This window comes from Pinus tabuliformis, chromosome 3_2, assembly GCF_031772625.1.
Source record: "Pinus tabuliformis cultivar Carrire ecotype Pingquan chromosome 3_2, CPIR1, whole genome shotgun sequence".
Lineage (NCBI taxonomy): Eukaryota > Viridiplantae > Streptophyta > Pinopsida > Pinales > Pinaceae > Pinus > Pinus tabuliformis.
Genome location: NC_142302.1, coordinates 988,032,251 through 988,050,230, shown reverse-complemented (window position 1 = coordinate 988,050,230; position 17,980 = coordinate 988,032,251).

Genomic DNA, 17,980 nt, shown 5'->3' with positions numbered 1-17,980 from the left:
AGAAAACTGTAATATTTATAACCATGTTGCTTTGACATCATTCCTTTTATTGTAAACACATTGTTCAATTGAACAACTCTATCAAATCCCCAAACCCTGACTCAAAAATCATAATGACAACTCTCAAAACTCAAACACCCCTTCCCATTATTGATTAAGACTTTGATGAACCAATGAAAACCAATTTTATAATGAATTCCCACAAAGTGGTTAGTTAAACTCATAACAGTGAGAATTTTGTGAGTTTGACCTTTTGTATGACTTCAAGACTATGAATTTTCGAAGACCTTCGACTAGTAATAAACTAACTAACTCTTACACTACCAAGAAGATAATGTCTTCACATCTTCAAGGCATGAATGATATATTCCAACTCAAGATCATGAGTCACATAGTTTTGTTCGTGCTCATTCAAATTCCTTGAATCATAGCACACCACATGTCCTTCTTGCATCAGGACTCCACCAAGTCCCCTATTTCAAGCCATGGGGGCTTCACTAAGGGAGCAATACCATACCACATGGGTTCATATTGGGGGATATATATTGAGGAAAAATTGACTTAAGATATTGGGGGATATATATTGGGTAAAGGGTTTGTTATGAAACAAGCTCAAGAAAAGATAGAAAAGATAGATCAACGCCTTAGAATTCAGCCTCTTCGAGGGGGCAACCTCCTTTACATTACGTAAATAAACAATTCTTGGATGATTCAAATGACAAAACCTCCTTTCTATATATAGGAGTCTAAGGAGTCACAATAATCCAGCCGACCTAATAATAATAATATAAAGCCACAGAAATAACAATAGAGAGATTCTACGGGGCACAATCATAAAAATATTGGGGCAATAGGGGCACAACAATATTAATAAGGGGTATAACTACAATAGTAATGGGGTAATCACTAGTATTATAGGGACCCAACATGCCCCTCGCCTTCAAAAAAGTGTTGTCCTCAACACTTGAGTAGTTCTGGATACTTCTTCATAAAATTATCATCCTCCCATGTGGAATCTTCAGTGGATAAGTTCTTCCACTTGATAAGATACTCTGAAATTGATCGATTTCATAGCTGTCGAGTTCTTGTTTCTATGATTGCTTCCGGTTCCAATATAATTTTTCCTTCCTCGTCAAGTTCTGGTAATATTGTTTGAACTGGGAGCTTGTCGCCTATAACCTTCTTTAAACATGAAACATGGAAAATTGGGTGCAATCGAGAAGCTGCAGGAAGCTCCAATTTGTATGCCATAGTACCAATCTTTTGCAACACCTTGTACGGACCATAATACTTTGGTGATAATTTATTATCCTTCTTAGCTTGCTTGAGGGACATTTGCTTATATGGTTGTAGCCATAGGAATACCCAATCACCTACATCAAAACTTCTTTCACTGCAATGTTGATTTGCCTGTTGTTTCATTCTATTCTGTGCCAACACGAGGTTATCCTTTAAGAGTTGGAGGACTTGTTGTTGATGTTCGATGTGATGTTCCACTGCCTGAACCTTAGAATTTTCTCTTAAATATGATGTGATGGAGGGTGGTTGATACCCATAAAGTGCCATAAATGGGGTCATTTTTGTTGTTGTATGGAAGGAAGTGTTATACCACCATTCAGCCAGAGGCAACCATTTGACCCATTGTGTCTGTTTATCAGATACAAAGCAACGAAGATATCCTTCCAAAAATTTGTTTACTATCTCAGTTTTCCCATCAGATTGAGGATGATAAGATGAGCTATGAGCTAACTGAGTACCAAGACAAGAAAATAATTATGTCCAAAAATTTCCAGTGAAAATGGGATCTCTGTCACTTACAATAATCTTTGGGTTTCCATGTAGCTTTTGAATTGTTTCCATAAATGCAGTAGAAACTGTACTGGCTTTAAATGGATGTGATAATGCACAAAAGTGTGCATACTTGGTAAGTCTGTCAACTACCACCATGATGACACTCTTTCCCTCAGACTTGGGTAAACCTGTGATAAAATCCATTGAAACCTCCTCCCAACGTTGGCTTGGAATGGAAAAAGGTTGTAATAAACCCGGTGTCTTAATTGTTTCAACTTTATTTTGTTGGCAAACCAAACATTCCGCCACAAACTTTTGAATATCTGATTTAAGGCCATCCCAAAAAAATTCCTTCTTAACCTTGTGGTAAGTTTTTAAAAATCTTGAGTGCCCTCCTAAGGGAGAAGTGTGCAATTCCATAAGAATATTTTGTTTTAGCTGGGAATTCTTACAGAGGTATAAGCGATCTTTGTACCATAACGAATCATTTTGCTAGCTAAATGTATCAAACGTACTGGAATCTTGTTGTAGCTTTTGAATAAGTGCCCACACTTCTTCGTCATTCTTCCATTCCTCCCTTGCTTTGTTTATCCAATCTGGTTGGATAATAGAAATGGCACACAACAATGCTTCCACATCCTCATCCTTTCTTGAGAGTGCATCTGCCACCACATTTTTCTTCCCCTTTTTGTAGATGATTTCAAAGTCATAACCCAACATCTTTGTGACCCACTTTTTTTGCTCTTCAGAGGATAATCTTTGTTCTAAAAAGTATTTAAGGCTATCATGATCCATTTTTACCTTGAAGTGTCTTCCCATTAGGTAGGGTCGCCATTTCTTAAGTGCATGGAGTATTGCCAACATTTCCTTCTCATAAATATATTTTCTTAAAAACTTTCCCTTGATTGGACGACTTTCAAAAGCAATGGGTCTTTCATCTTGCATTAGAACAACACCAATTCCATTTCCTGAAGCATCACATTCCACAATAAAGGTTTTTGTGAAGTCCGGTGTAGCTAAGACCGGTGCTTGGCACATTGCCTCTTTAAGATGTTCAAAGGCCTTTGTTGCTTCCGGAGTCCATGAAAATGCATCTTTCTTCAATAATGTTGTTAGAGGTGCTGCTATTCTCCCATAATTCTTAACAAACTTGCGATAATACCCTGTCAACCCAAGAAATCCTCGCAGATGCTTTATGGATGTGGGGATTTTCCATTCCTTAATGGCTTTAATTTTGCTAGGGTCTACCTTAACTCCTTCATGAGATACAATATGACCCAAATATTCCACCTCCTGGACTCCAAAGAAACATTTGGATCTTTTTGCATATAATTGTTTCTCCTCCAATAGTTGTAGCACCCTGTCAACATGTTCAACATGATCCTTCCAAGACTTGCTGTAGATTAGTATATCATCAAAAATTACTAACACAATTTTTCTAAGGAATGGTTTGAAAATTGAATTCATCAAACCTTGAAATGTTGAAGGTGCATTGGTAAGGCCAAAAGGCATGACCAAAAATTCATAATGACCCTCATGAGTTCTAAATGTTGTTTTTGAAATGTCTTCAATCTTCATTCTGATTTGATGATATCCTGAACAAGGATCCAACTTGGTGAAGTAAATTGATCCATGCAATTCATCCAGTAATTCATCAATGACAGGAATGGGGAACTTATCTTTAATAGTGAGCTTGTTGAGCTCCCTATAATTCGGACACATGCGCCATGATCCATCCTTCTTGTGCACCAATACTACTGGATCAGAGAAAGAACTTTGACTCGGTTGAATTATACCAGCCTCTAGCATTTCTGCAACCATACGTTCAATTTCACTCTTTTGGACATAGGGATATCTGTACGGCCTGATGTTTGGAGGAACACTTCCTGGAATCAGATGAATAGCATGATCATGATCACGCATAGGTGGGAGACCTTTGGGAGTCTCAAATACCTTGGAATGATTGTCCAGGACTTTTTGGAGATCTGGAGAAATAGATGATTTCAATGTGGAAACATCTAGCGAACATAATTGTGCAATTACACCTCTTTGCTCCTTTTTTAGAAGCTTTGTCATACCATTAGAGCTGATTATCTTTCCTGGTTTCCCTGCAATACCCCTTAATTCAACTTCCTTTCCTTCCATAGAAAATTTGATGAAAATTTCTTGAAAATTAAAAGCTATTGTACCCAAGGATTGTAGCCATTGGACTCCTAGTACAACATCAGCACCTCCCATTGGAATGGAAAGCATTGGGCTAGTCAATACATATTCTCCCATGGATAGCTTGATATTATGGCACTTTCCAGAGCAATTTATTGTTCCTCCATTTGCAATCATCACTTGACACTCTGGTGCTGGATATAGGAAGCAATTCAATTCTTTTGCTACCCTACAATGAATAAAATTGTGGGTGCTTCCTGAATCAATCAACACTATTACCTTTTTCTTCTTGATTTGTCCTTCTATCTTGATGGTTTGAGGAGTGGTAATTCCCGCCAATGCATTACAAGATATGGTCGGATTTATTTGTTCTTCATCTAGGCTTTGTTCCTGGAGTATATCCTCTTCTTTTGACCTTTCTTGCTCCTTTTCTTCTTCCTCTTCACAATCTATGTAGAATAATTTCTTCTCAGCACACTTATGACCTTTAGTGTATTTGCTATCACAACTGTAACAAAGCCCTTTTGCTCTTTTTTCTTCCAATTGTTGTGGTGTCAACCTTATAGGTTGTGGAAGACTAGGGGCAACAAAACTTCCGTCTTTATAGTTGTGAGTGGTATGCTTCCTGGTTGCCATAATTTTGCTTTCCATTTTTCTTGCTAACCTGAATGCCTTCTCTAATGAATCAGGTTCCCAAAGGCGAACATCATGTTGGATATTATCCTTTAAAGACCCTATGAACACATCAATTCTATGCTCCTCTGGAATATCTTTTACCCTTATGTTCAATTTTTGGAACTCCTCAATGTGCTCCATTATTGAACCCTTTTGTTTGAGACTTATCAATTGGCTAAAAAAAGTGTTGCTTTTTGTATCCTCATAATGTGCTATCAATTCTTCCGTAAAAATTGCCCAAGTGATAAATTGTTTACGAGAGCAAAGACATTGATACCATACAAACTGATTTGGTTCCAAATATAAAGTTGCCATACGTACCTTTTGTGTGTTTTGCACATTATTGAGATCGAAGAACTGCTCCATATGTAATATCCATGTTGTGGGATCCTTGCCATCAAACTTCCTCATATCGATTTTTGGAATATGGTGGGTCTTCGATCCAACATTAGAGTCTATGATATCATGATTAACATTTCTTTTGTTCGCATCATGAGTTTCCTTTACTACCTTTTCACCATTAGTAAGTATTTCTTGTAGAAAATTTGTCAAATTTGTCTTCATATCTGTCATGCCTGTCTTCAAGTTTGTGTTCAAATCTATCTTCAATTCTTCCATGTATGTCTTCAAATCTGTCTTCCAATCATCCATCTTAGCTTCCACGCCCTTTATCTTAGATTCCATGCCATTTATCTTAGCTTCTGTTAGCTTTTGTGAGCGTGACATTTGTTGCACTTGTTCTTGTAATTTTGATATATCATGTAGCATTTATTCCTCTTCTTCATGAGTCATGCTAGAGCTTTCAGGTTCCTTACTAGGTGTTTGCATTTTCTTTGCTCGAGGCATCAGTTACCAATAATAGTTCCTTCAAAATAATTTTCAAACCGATCTTAAGCAAAAATTTAAGAAAATCTACACACCTTTTTTCACTTTGTAGGAGCTCGATATTGCCTCTGATGTATCTCTATAATTTTCGATCATCTAGTTCTGAATTTGTGACCTGCAGTAGCCCTCCATGTCCTCTTTCCAAGGCCACAAGTCTGACCCAAATTTGATTCTCCAAGGAAGAGTTATGCGAAATCTCCCATAGTGACTTGATTATAGACTAGTTCAGTAGAGCGAACTTGTACGACGTGCCACGAGTCACTGTTTCGACCTTTGGATCTGAAAAATGCAAACAAGAAACTAGAGTTCGTCCTCTTTCTATACATTCTTACGAAATTTCAATCTGATCCCCAAAGAGAAAGTTATGACGATTTTCCCTAGGTCACCTGTTTGGAATGTAATTCAGGAGTTTGCAAAAGGACCAACTTCCTCAGATCATATCTCCGCAAATATAGCGTGAAAATATCTGAAATTCGGACCCAAGGTTCAACACGATTTCTTCTCAAATTGGTTTTTTTTGAAACTTCTGAAACGTCGCAGAAAAAAGTTATAGTGAAAATGCCACGATGACCTGTTTGGAGCAGCGAAACCCTAGAACCCAAAGCTCTGATACCAAATGTTATGAAACTAGCTCAAGAAAAGATAGAAAATATAGATCAACGCCTTAAAATTTAGCCTCTTCGAGGGGGCAACCTCCTTTACATTACATAAATGAACAATTCTTGGATGATTCAAATGAAAAAAGCTCCTTTCTATATATAGGAGTCTAAGGAGTCACAATATAATCCAGCCGACCTAATAATAATAATATAAAGCCACAAAAATAACAATAGAGGGATTCTATGGGGCACAGTAATAACAATATTGGGGCAATAGGGGCACAACAATATTAATAAGGGGTATAACTACAATAGTAATGGGGCAATCACTAGTATTATAGGGACCCAACAGGGTTTTTATATTGGAAGTTATAAAAAATGGAGCTGAAAGTTAAGGAAAAAATATAAAGGGGTATAAAAAATGTTAATGGAAAAATGGATACCTACAATATCTAGTGAAACTAGGGGTTTTTTAAATTGGGGAGGTGTATTGGGTTCATATTGGAAGGAGGTTAAATAATGTGATTTTTAGAGATATTTTCCAATATGTAGTCAATTTAGGGGTATTGTTTAGTATGCCATGAACGCAGGCGATATGTCAGAGGTTCATTGAGTGAAACCCCCGTGTTTCAAGCATCTATACATACCACAAACTATTTATCTGGATTTGCATCATTTTTAAAATCATATTGATTTGTCTTCTGATTGATAGCCTAGGGGCATGATTTTTAGCTATGACACCATGTCTTTCTCATTCATGGGTTATCTCTCTCTCTTCAGTTCAAGCAGAGAATGTTCTAACTTCCCGGTAGGATCTCTCTAGATGAGGATCAATCTTCAAAAAGAGAGCATTTGTAAGCAAATGATTCAACTTCTCAAAACTAGTTGCACACTCCTCAGTCCATTCAAACTTATTTCCTTTTCACTACAAGGATGTAATAAGATATGAAATCTATGAGAATTTTCTGATGAACTGGCTGTAATAACCTATTAGTCCCATGAATGATTTGGCCTCATCCACATTACGAGGATTTTACCACTCCATCATAGCTTAGATATTTTCAGAGTCCACTCTTATACCTTCCTTGGAAACAACATGTCCCAAGTAATGAACTTATGTCTGGAAGAAACTGCACTTTCTAAGCTTGGCATACAACAGATTCTCTCTCAACAATCTTAACACTACTGCTAGGTGTTTTGCATGCTCTTTCTCATTCTTTGAATATATAAATATGTCATCAACGCATACTATTACATACTTGTTCAGATAAGGACGTAACAAGCTATTCGTCAAACACATGAAAGTGGCCAGAGCATTAGTAAGACCAAACATAACCACTACAAACTCATAATGCTCATACCTAGTATTGAATGCAATTTTGTAGATTTCGTCTTCTTTTATGCGTACCTGATGATATCCTGATCTCAAGTCAATCTTTGAGAACATTGATGCTCCCTTCAAGTGATTAAACAAGTCATCAATCCATGACAAAGGATATATGTTCTTAATTTTCACCTTGTTCAACTGCCTGTAATCAATACATAACCTGAGAGTACCATCCTTCTAATTCACAAACAAAATTGGTGCACCCAAAGGTGATACACTTGGCCTAATGTTTCCCTTGTCAAGTATTTCCTTAATTTGCAACTTCAGTTCCACTAATTCTAGTGTACTCATCCTGTAAGGTGCCTTAGATGTTGGTGCTTCTCCTAGTACCAACTCAATAGAGAAATCCAATTCCCTATGAGGCGGTAATTCTAAAATATTTGTTGGAAATACATCCTGAAATTGCTGCAACACAAGATACCTCTTCAAGCCTTCAACATCCTTAACATCCTTCCCTTTTTCATTGGAAACATGCATTGAAAAACAATACACACCCTTTCCAACAATTATGCTTTTCTTGCATAGTTGTAACCATTCTCATTGATGTAGGATTCTTCTTACCCTTCAAGGTTCTCTTCTCTCCATAATCATCCAAGCACTCAATAGTATTCTCGTATCAATCTACCTTATTTTTGTGAAGGTACAAATAATTCATGCCCAAAAGGATACTTTACGAACCCAATGGAAGCACATTTAGATGCACTGATGTAGGCATACCATTCAAATCAAATGCGCAATATCTCACGCAATGATGAAATTGTAGAAATTTTGAATAATATAACACTTATTCACAGAGATTATCCTGATTATACACTACTTACGGAATGCATACATAATACATAACCTCCTCTACTATTGATCATCAATTTGCAGTATTCAGAAACAATCGCATGCGCACATTGAAGCATCAATCACACATATCAACACAGTATATCACGAGGAAAGCATACAACTGAAAACCCTCAACTATATGTATATTATATTGATTGAGAAATGTAATAATACATAGTACAATACTCCTCACAAGTACTCAGTACTATCTCCACCTGTTACACACAAACTAGCTCAGATCTGATGCCTCAAATCTCCTCCACTGTTTGCCTGCCTCCACTGCGCAATCCTGCATGAGAATGAATGAGAATGGCTGATCCAAACTCGTCTTTTTCTTGTCTGAACCATGCAATCCTCATTGGCATTACTCAATCCATGCATGTGCAAAATCTCATGCACAACTATAGTCACAACTGATAGCAATCTCAACCTCTAACACCTGTCTCCACTGAACTGTCCATGCACTGAGTTATCTGATGTATTCTTTAGTTGATTTATGAGTTAATAATTAGTGAATTAATTAATAATTAATTCACATCACTCATCACTAGTGTATTTGTAGTTAAACTAAATACAACTAGTTCAACCAAGTCAAACTGAACACAACTCCATCAACTCCTCAATCAACTCCACCAAACTCAATCACTTGAGTTCTAACTGAAGTCCACCATGCAATAGCTCAACTAACCCATAAGAAAAGTGTATTTCCTTCTGACAGCTGCATGTTCCACATTTGTAGCTCAAACTGAAGTGCTCCAAGAGGATAAGATAATGTTTATAGTCCAAATATTATTAAGAGATAATAATATTCGAATGTTCTATTTTTAGCCTGGCAGTCTAAAAATAGACTCTGCCCATATGTCTAAAAATACAAGTCCATATATTTTTACCAACATGACCAATCATCCACAAATAGCATCCTGCAACTCATAAACCATGATCCATATGTCTAAAAATAGACATAGTCTAAAAATAGACTTTGCGCCAAAAATAGCCTGCGGGCCCACTTAGTGAAGGCGACTCCTTTCCACTAAGCTCCATCATATTTTTGCATTTTCAATAGAAATCTTTTCTTGGTCCTTGTAGTCAACTACACCAACCAAGACTCTGCATGCACTTCTTTATTTAAGGCACACTTATCCACCATGTTAGGATTAAAGCTACAATTAAATCTAGGATCAATAAAAATGGAAACAATTGATCACAAAGCTTACTTCCCATCTCAATAATGGATTCCTGGTGATCCAGTTGCTTGTTATCAAATGGTTCATAAGTCTAATTAATACTCTGACCAACATCCCCAACTGTCTGCGCCTCTTGAGCACTGTAGATTTGAGGTCTTCCACCCTGGTACAATGGATAATCCTTCTTGTGATGATCATTGCCACATATCCAACAATGCAATGGTTCTCTGCCACTATCTTTATTCTGCTGCTCTCCATGATGAGGTCGATGTCCCTTCTCAACTATGTTGAACTTCTTGTAAGGAGACACATTTTCTTTCTCACCTACATCCTGAGGCCTTTCTCGCTTCGAAGGTCATTTTCCTTTGGTCTTGTCATTACCTTTCCATCATGCTTAGGCTTAGTATTATGCTTAGACTACTCATAACAGTGCTTCAACTTCGTGATGACTTCCTCCAACGACCGAGACTCATCATACTCATCTGATCTTTGAATGCTAATGGAAGTCCACTGATGAATCTTTGAACCTTTGTCTTCTCACCCCTAATATATGGCACATACCTCAACAACTCTAGAAACTTAGTCATGTACTCTTCATCTATCATAGACACCATCTTCAACTTTTAGAAATCCTTAGCCTTTCCATCGTAATATCTCTTGGACAAATACTTCTTCCTAAAAATTATTTTGAATTCATGTCAAATCAAATCCTTTATCCTGATACCTTTGACGCGCTTCACATCTTCCCACCAAATGTCTTCCTTTCCCTTAAGACTAAAAAAAAGTTATCCCTACTTTCATGTTCTATGTATAATCATGTAGCTCAAAGAACTTCTTCATCCCAAGCAACCATGTTTTTGCATCTTTCAGTTTCTTCATATCTCCATCGAATTTAGGAGGCTTGGATTTCTTGAACTCATCCAACAAGTACCCCTTCTCACTCTTCCTATAAGGACGATAACTATGATGATTATGATGTCTATTTGAATCATAACTAGCATAGAACCCACAACCAATACCTCTCCTATCAGGTATATCCATCCATCTGCCACCTTTTACTATGTCATCTCTGTCCAACTTATGCCCTCCATGAGACCTACTAACATATGCCCCATTTGTCCTTTCTTTATGTCCATAATTTATCCTTAGTTACCCTTGTCTCTGCAAATCTAATAAGCTCTAAAGGATCACTACATTGACCTCAACTTTATTTTCCTGAACCCTAGCAAGCCTTTCTTGTGACTCAATTATCTGCCTTGCAACTCCTATTTTCTACCTTCAAACTTCTCAAGGTATATGCTAAATCAGGAGAGTACTCATCTTTTTGTTTCTCAACTGATCTTTAAGGGGAGTCATGTGAATTGTAATCCACCATTATTCTTGTCATCTCTGATATTCTTCTTCTTGCAAACATACCATGTCAGAAAAGAAAAGATAAACATAGTCAAACATACCTTAGTGAAGTTCAGGGGAGGCTATCTCATCTACACAAATCAGTCTAGATAAGAACAATATACATGTATATATGGAATGACATCAACATATCAACCCATCGACATCATGCATGATAACTCAAACCGTAGCACTGAATACATGCATGACAACCACAACCACTATAATGGATGCACAACAACCACATTGACATCATATATGCATTCATGCTAATCACTTCTCACCCATCCATTTCAAGTGCTTAAACCTGGAAGCTATAATACCAATCTTTAACATGCTACCCCACATTTACCCACTTTTACAAGCCCTTCTAGGTAAATATGAAGTGACTTACCACTATGACCTGACCCGACCTCCTAGTTCTAGTTAAAGAATTGAGGCCTACAACTGAGAGTTTATAACCTTCCTCGGGAACCCAAGATCACTTAGAGGCCAAAAAACCACCCCAAGCGACCAGTCCCTGAGCTGGAACCATTTTCTATGACCTAGACCTATAACCACACCCTTGACACTGCCTGAATATGGTTGTGAGTCCCCAATCACACTCACAAGCCTATATGCCAACAGTTATGACCTAAATTCCTCAGTTCAGTGCCAGTTGTCCTGAGATCTGAGCCACTTTTCGAGGCTAGCCTCCAGACCACTATCCATAACTTTTCAGAATTGCATTTAACATGACGAAAATGCTAATCATTCAAACTTAAATCACAAAATTGACCTAGACTACCTATAACACACTAGAAATTTCGTCAAACATATGGTAAACATGTAAGCTACATGTCATGAATGCATGTCTGAGTGTAAATATATATAATTTAGCTTAAAATCACCAAGAAGGTCTAATTCCCTCTCAAATAGCTGCAACAACACTTGTTATCCTATGCATTCATCAACCATTCATTAACTTATCAAAGCATAACTAGAGCCATAGCTAGAACACATCTTAGATCAAGCTTATAACCAAAATATAACCAGAATATTAACCGTGACATAACAACCATCAAATCAACATAATAATAGCTACAAATTCTCATACATCACAATAGGAAAATAACTCTTATTAACTTATGCAAAATTCAACCAAGTCAGGGATTTCCAAAGTATCACCCGACCATAAATTGAGTTGAAAAAATATTCCAACCATGAATGTGGGATCTCATGGGATAAACCAAGACATCAAAAACCAAGGGAATCCAGAGGTTAAACCACCTCCACCCTCAAACTACCACGATCTCCCCAATACCTATCAAGATATCACACAACCAAAACAAGCTTGGATGACTAAGAATTTATTCACCATACCTTGAGGAATTTTCCCGCCTCCACTCACCTGTCGAGGGATTCCCACATAAAACCATTTCCATCTGCAACTCTTGGGAATTTTCTTGAGACCACCTCACCAGTTCCAAAACCTTATGGAAATCCAAAGATTAACTAAGAAATAAATCCCATCACACCATGGTTATCCAGGAAATAGAAAAGCAAGGCTGAAACCACTGTCAAACCTAGTAGAACCCATGCCAATGACATCAAATTAACCAAATAAACGAATGCATGTACCATGCATTCACACGTTAGCTAGGAAATCACACATGCAACCTGTTACCTGAAAAATATTCTTGTTGAAGTTGTTGATCCAACCTTCCCCTTACTTTCCTTGCTTGTCCTTTTCTTTCCTTTGCTTGCTTGCTTGCTTTCTTCTCTTGGTGCTCTCTCTCTCTTTCTCACTTGACCCAAGCTAAAACCTGACAAAATCTATGAACTAGTTCTTTGAAGCCTTTTTTTATCATTGATGTCTCTTTTTTCTTCATTTTCCTTCTAATTTCCCTCCCATGCAAATATGTGTCTCTTCACCTTTCTTTTCTCTAATTTTCCTTTATTTCTCAGAAATAAATGCCAATTAATGCCTCTTTGCCTTTGCCTTTGCCTTTTCCAATTTCCATTGCCATAGTTAAGCCAAAAGTGATTCCCACTATAGTGCTTTAGCTAACATTTAGCCTGGAATACGTGTTCCATGACCTTGGTCTTATTTTTCCTTTATTAACATTTATTAAAAGAAATTTTAGCCCAGGCCTATTATAGTTCTCTATGCGAGTATTTTCTCTTGTAAGTTATCCCTCTTAAAGGACTTACCTCTATCATGAAATAAATAACGAGCCACCCTCAGACCACATAATTTTCTAGGGACATGCTCTGATATGAATGTGGAATTCCAAGTAAGGGAACTTCCCAAATAGCCAAAAATATTTGGTTTTTCTAGTAAACTTTCCAGTGGGACATTTTGTCAAACATATCATGCACACAATACTATAGGTACACCGGAATAGTTTTAACTTCTAAAAAAAAAATTATAGTAAATACATGACTCTCCATTTTTAATCCCAAACCTTGATATATATAATAACAAACAACTTGCAAGGTCTAACAACTGAAATCAAAGCACAAATGCACTTTCTTCCATACTCAAATACCAATCCACCATTACAAAGCATGAATATAATAACTTTCAACACTTTATTAATGTTCAAAAACAAAGAGATAACTTAGTAAATGGTGACATTTGCAAGCATATTACATGAGGAAATGGCACTGCAAATTAAAGATAAAACCTGGAGTGAAGGTTCGACTGTGTAGTTGAATTTTTCTTCATTGTACAATGACCAAATCGACTTCTTCACTGCCTAGAAATTGTACCCGCGAACAACTTTGATAATAACCACTATAGTAACAAAAAAATTGAGCTATTGTGTCTTTAATTCAACGTGCACTGGATGGTAATTTTGTTTACAACCAACACATATAAATATAGGAGGTATGACACACTGATATGGAGCCTAGAATGTCCAACACACAGTACAGAGGGCCACTTCCATGAATAGACAAAATGAGGAACATGACCTCAATGAACAAGTGAACACCATCTTCTTAAATCCAAAATTGACCTCTAGTAAAGGGAAACACACAATTAATAGATTGGAAGAGTTCTTTCCCTCAAAACAAGAAACTTGTCCCGCAAATGTATCTTCGTTACGTCAAGGAAACATAGTTTTTTCTCCTCTAAGAATCATTCCCTTCAACAATAAGGGAGTTTGGTCACAATGGTTCTCTCCACTCATCAAATCATACCCACCAACATATAAGCATAGAAATTAATTCTCTTAAATGAGTTAGCTTCCAAGGAGATAAATTTCCAGGTCTAGCCAAATTTGTCTTGGGTGTTTGGCTCCTCCTAAGTTAATCTTCCACCCGTAAAGATGAGATAGAAAATACCAAGTAATATAGTAAAATCATCTGATAAGACCTTTCCACCTCAAACTCTTCCAAAAATCATCTTCTTCTTTGAATCTCGATGGTGAAATCTGAGTGATTCCACTCCTTGAACTAGTTAGAGTGTATAGTTTCAATACTGATACTAACTATGGTGGCTATAGTTTCTCAAACCCTAAACTCCTCTCAAAAAATCCCCAAGAGCTCTTTTCTCAAAAGCACAAGTGAATGAATGAGGAGAGTGCCCTCATTTTTTTTATAAACTTATGGCCACTGTTTTCCGCCATTTTACCCTTTTAACTATCATAAAGTCACTTTATAAAGTTAAAGTGACTTTTCACTTGCCTAGGAAATGTCCCCTTTTCATCCCTTAGAATTTTATGGTATTTTCCCTGGGCGAATTAAGTCCACTTATTAAATTTTCCCCTGATTTAGTATATAAGAAGCATGCTAGTCTAGTAGACTTCATCATAAGCTTCCTAAGTGTTCATAGACATTACATCACTCCAATTTTCCAAAGTTTGTTCTTACACAAACGTAGCTCTTACTAGAAAATAGAGCAACTCGTGATGGGCCAATTGATCATGTTTCCCATTTTGATATTTCCCAACCATGGATTGTAATGGCTTTAACAAGAAGCATGGGATATTAAATTTTATATTTCTTCTTAAATGATCCTAAAAACAAAGATGGTATTTCATGCATAATGAAGCACGACATTCACAGCTGAAATACCATATATTGTGTAGTTACATTTTAGCTAAAGGTGATAGTAATGGCAATTGCTTAACTCCTTGCCTTGTATGTTCAAGTGTTTCTCTAGTAGCTAAAAATGTTCCTTGAGTAGTTGCAGAAACAACCCGCTCCTTAAACCATTATTTCCCTTCTTTAACTAATCTAATCACTTGAGCAACATTGTCTTCAATAAGTACTGATGTGAGGTCTTCTACTTGAACAATGTTTGTTCTCAAATCCAAATGTAAGGAAAATAAATTTGACATAAGAAAAGTGATATTCTCTATTCTCTGAAAGTATTGTAGCCAACTCGCTCATCAAAATATGTTGTCAACTTATGGATTGCTGAAGACCATTTCTATAACAATTGGCTCTTGTCAGAAAAAGTTGCCCCCATTATGTTCTTGATTAGAGCACACACTTTGATGTAGATGTTGTTCAAATTATTTTCTATGATAATCCTTTGCACAAGAAACTGGTTAACAATGGAGCTTAAACACAATATGAAAAATACTTATTCGACAAGAAAAATAGAAGGTTACTACTTTTTCATGTAGGTGAGTTGGAATAGCCTCAGAATTCAGAGTCTAGACATCTGTATTGACCACTTTAAACATTCATGCAGATGGGATTTTCTACTAAGTTGGGAATTGATTTAGCGATGACCATCTCTAATCACACCATATTTTTTCTTGGAAAATAATAGAATTCTAGCATGATTTATAGAAAATCTAGTAATTTTTTTTTTAAATCCTGGTTACAAGTCTCAAATTTTAGGATTTTGGATGCCCAAGAAGTTCTTGATGGTGTTGAATCCATTTCTTCCATAAAACAATAATTTTGACACTCCCTCAATCTAATTTTAAAAAAATCGCGAGATTCCAACGAGAAATTCACTAGTGAAATTGTAGACTTGATAGAAAACGCCATCTGGTGATTATGTGCAGTCACATCCTTAAAAAGAGCCTTCAATACTGTCCCTAGAGATAAGATATGGTACATAATGGAAGAACTAAGGGTCCCAAAGGAATATAGGGCAGTTGTTCATAAGCTTTATGAGCGAGTTAGAGCCAAAATAAGAACAAAGGAAGGCATGTTTGAATGCTTTGGCAGTGGCATAGCCTATAGGAGTCAAACAAGGATGTCCTCTTTGCTACACATTGTTTGGTTTATATATTGATAATATTGAAGAGTGGATTAGAAATACTAAAGGAGAAGGCATCCATTTGGCAAGATATGTGGTGAAACTACTTTTATATGCAGATGAGCTTATTCTTACAACTAAATCTGCACTAGTTTGAGAGAACACTTGAAAGCTATGGAACTCTTTTGTCAAGGTGTGGGAATGCAAGTAAATAGAAGTGAAACTAAAGTCATGATTTTTCTTTGAAAAGAAAGAAACATCAGGCTACTTTTCTCTTTTAGGGCAGCCCCTTGGAGGTTTTAAATGAGTAGAAGTATTTAGGAATTGATTTCGACTATAGGCTTAGATGGGAGAGATTTAGATCAAAGAGAATCCAAGGAGGATGGAAAGCTTCATACCTTCTTCAGAATAGGTGTAGACAAGAAGAACTATGGGATTAGAAGACTAAGAAAACCCTCTTTGGTCTATTAGTGGTGCCATTTATCCTCTATGGTTGCAAAATATGGGGGAGCAACATGTCAAGCCACAAATGGTGACAAATAGAAAGAATATAAAAGCACCTAATCACAAGTAGCCTCAAATTCAAATCAACTGTCCAATTGAGGTGAGTATCTTTCCAATTGAGGCTTCAACGATCATTCATTTGCTAAGTTACCTTAAGAAGGTTGAAAATATGGATAAGCATCGATGCCCCAAATTGGTTGTTGAAGAAGAGCTAAGTCACTGAAAAAAGACATGGATGAAGCAAAATGGAAAGTGGATGAGAAAATGGAACATAAATCTGCGTGATTGTCCTCATGCTAAGGAGGAGATAAAATGGTGGGTGTTAGAAAAATTTAGGACTGCCATGTGGACAAAGCAAGTAGGGAAAAAAGAGCTTATTATGTCAAAGAATTTAACCCAACGTGGAAACATGATGATAAAGAGTATTTGAGTTCCTCAATCAAGGGAAATAATAATTGCACAACTGAGGACTAGCTCCCATCATCTAAGATGTGAAATTGGTAGATGGGCGGCCCCTAAAGAAGATTGGGAAGAACGCACTTGAATTTTTTACAATAGAGGGGTGGTAGAAACAAAATGAAATTTTATCAAAGAGTGTGCAATGTATGAAGTTATTCATCGTCAATTTGATAGCAGCCTAAAGGTGAACAGTCTCAATGAGATTTTTGAGAAGACAAGGATTTAGAAAACAATGAATTTCTTACTCAAGATCCACAACATCATAATCAACTTAGAAAAAAATTTGCATATAGATTAAGTGATCGTGAGGGATCCCTTAGACCGCAAATTCTCATAGACGTCATTAAAAACCATTCAATTCAATTCAATTATCTTTGAAAAACACATTTAATGTTGGTATTATTGGTCATTATAATGAGAGGTGGCAGTGGGAAGGATAGAGAATTAAATTGTTGTGTGATTGAAGAATGAGCGGGTTAGGACAGATTCACTGCATGAGTTACATTAAAGACAACAATTATGTTAGGCTTCGGGCAAAGTGTGCTCCATAATGGTTGGACCCATGGAATAAATGAATATTAAAATCGAAAATTCGCAACAATTACTTGACACATGGTGATTAAGGTCAGAAAATGATATACTGTTGTAGAGTAATCACATAGCTCCACTCATGTAGATAATTAGATAATTTTCGAAGGGGCATGAATCTTGTCTAGCTACTACAAAAAGATTCTTTTAATAGCTGATGATTAAATTCTTGGTGCAGTGGCTGATGAGTTACAAGTGGATTTTTATTATAGAAATTCTGTAGTGAGAATCTTGATAATTTCTTTGATTAGTTGCTACCAAATGATTTCTAAACTTAATGGATGATAAGAATTCCTGCAGCTACACTTCATTGGAA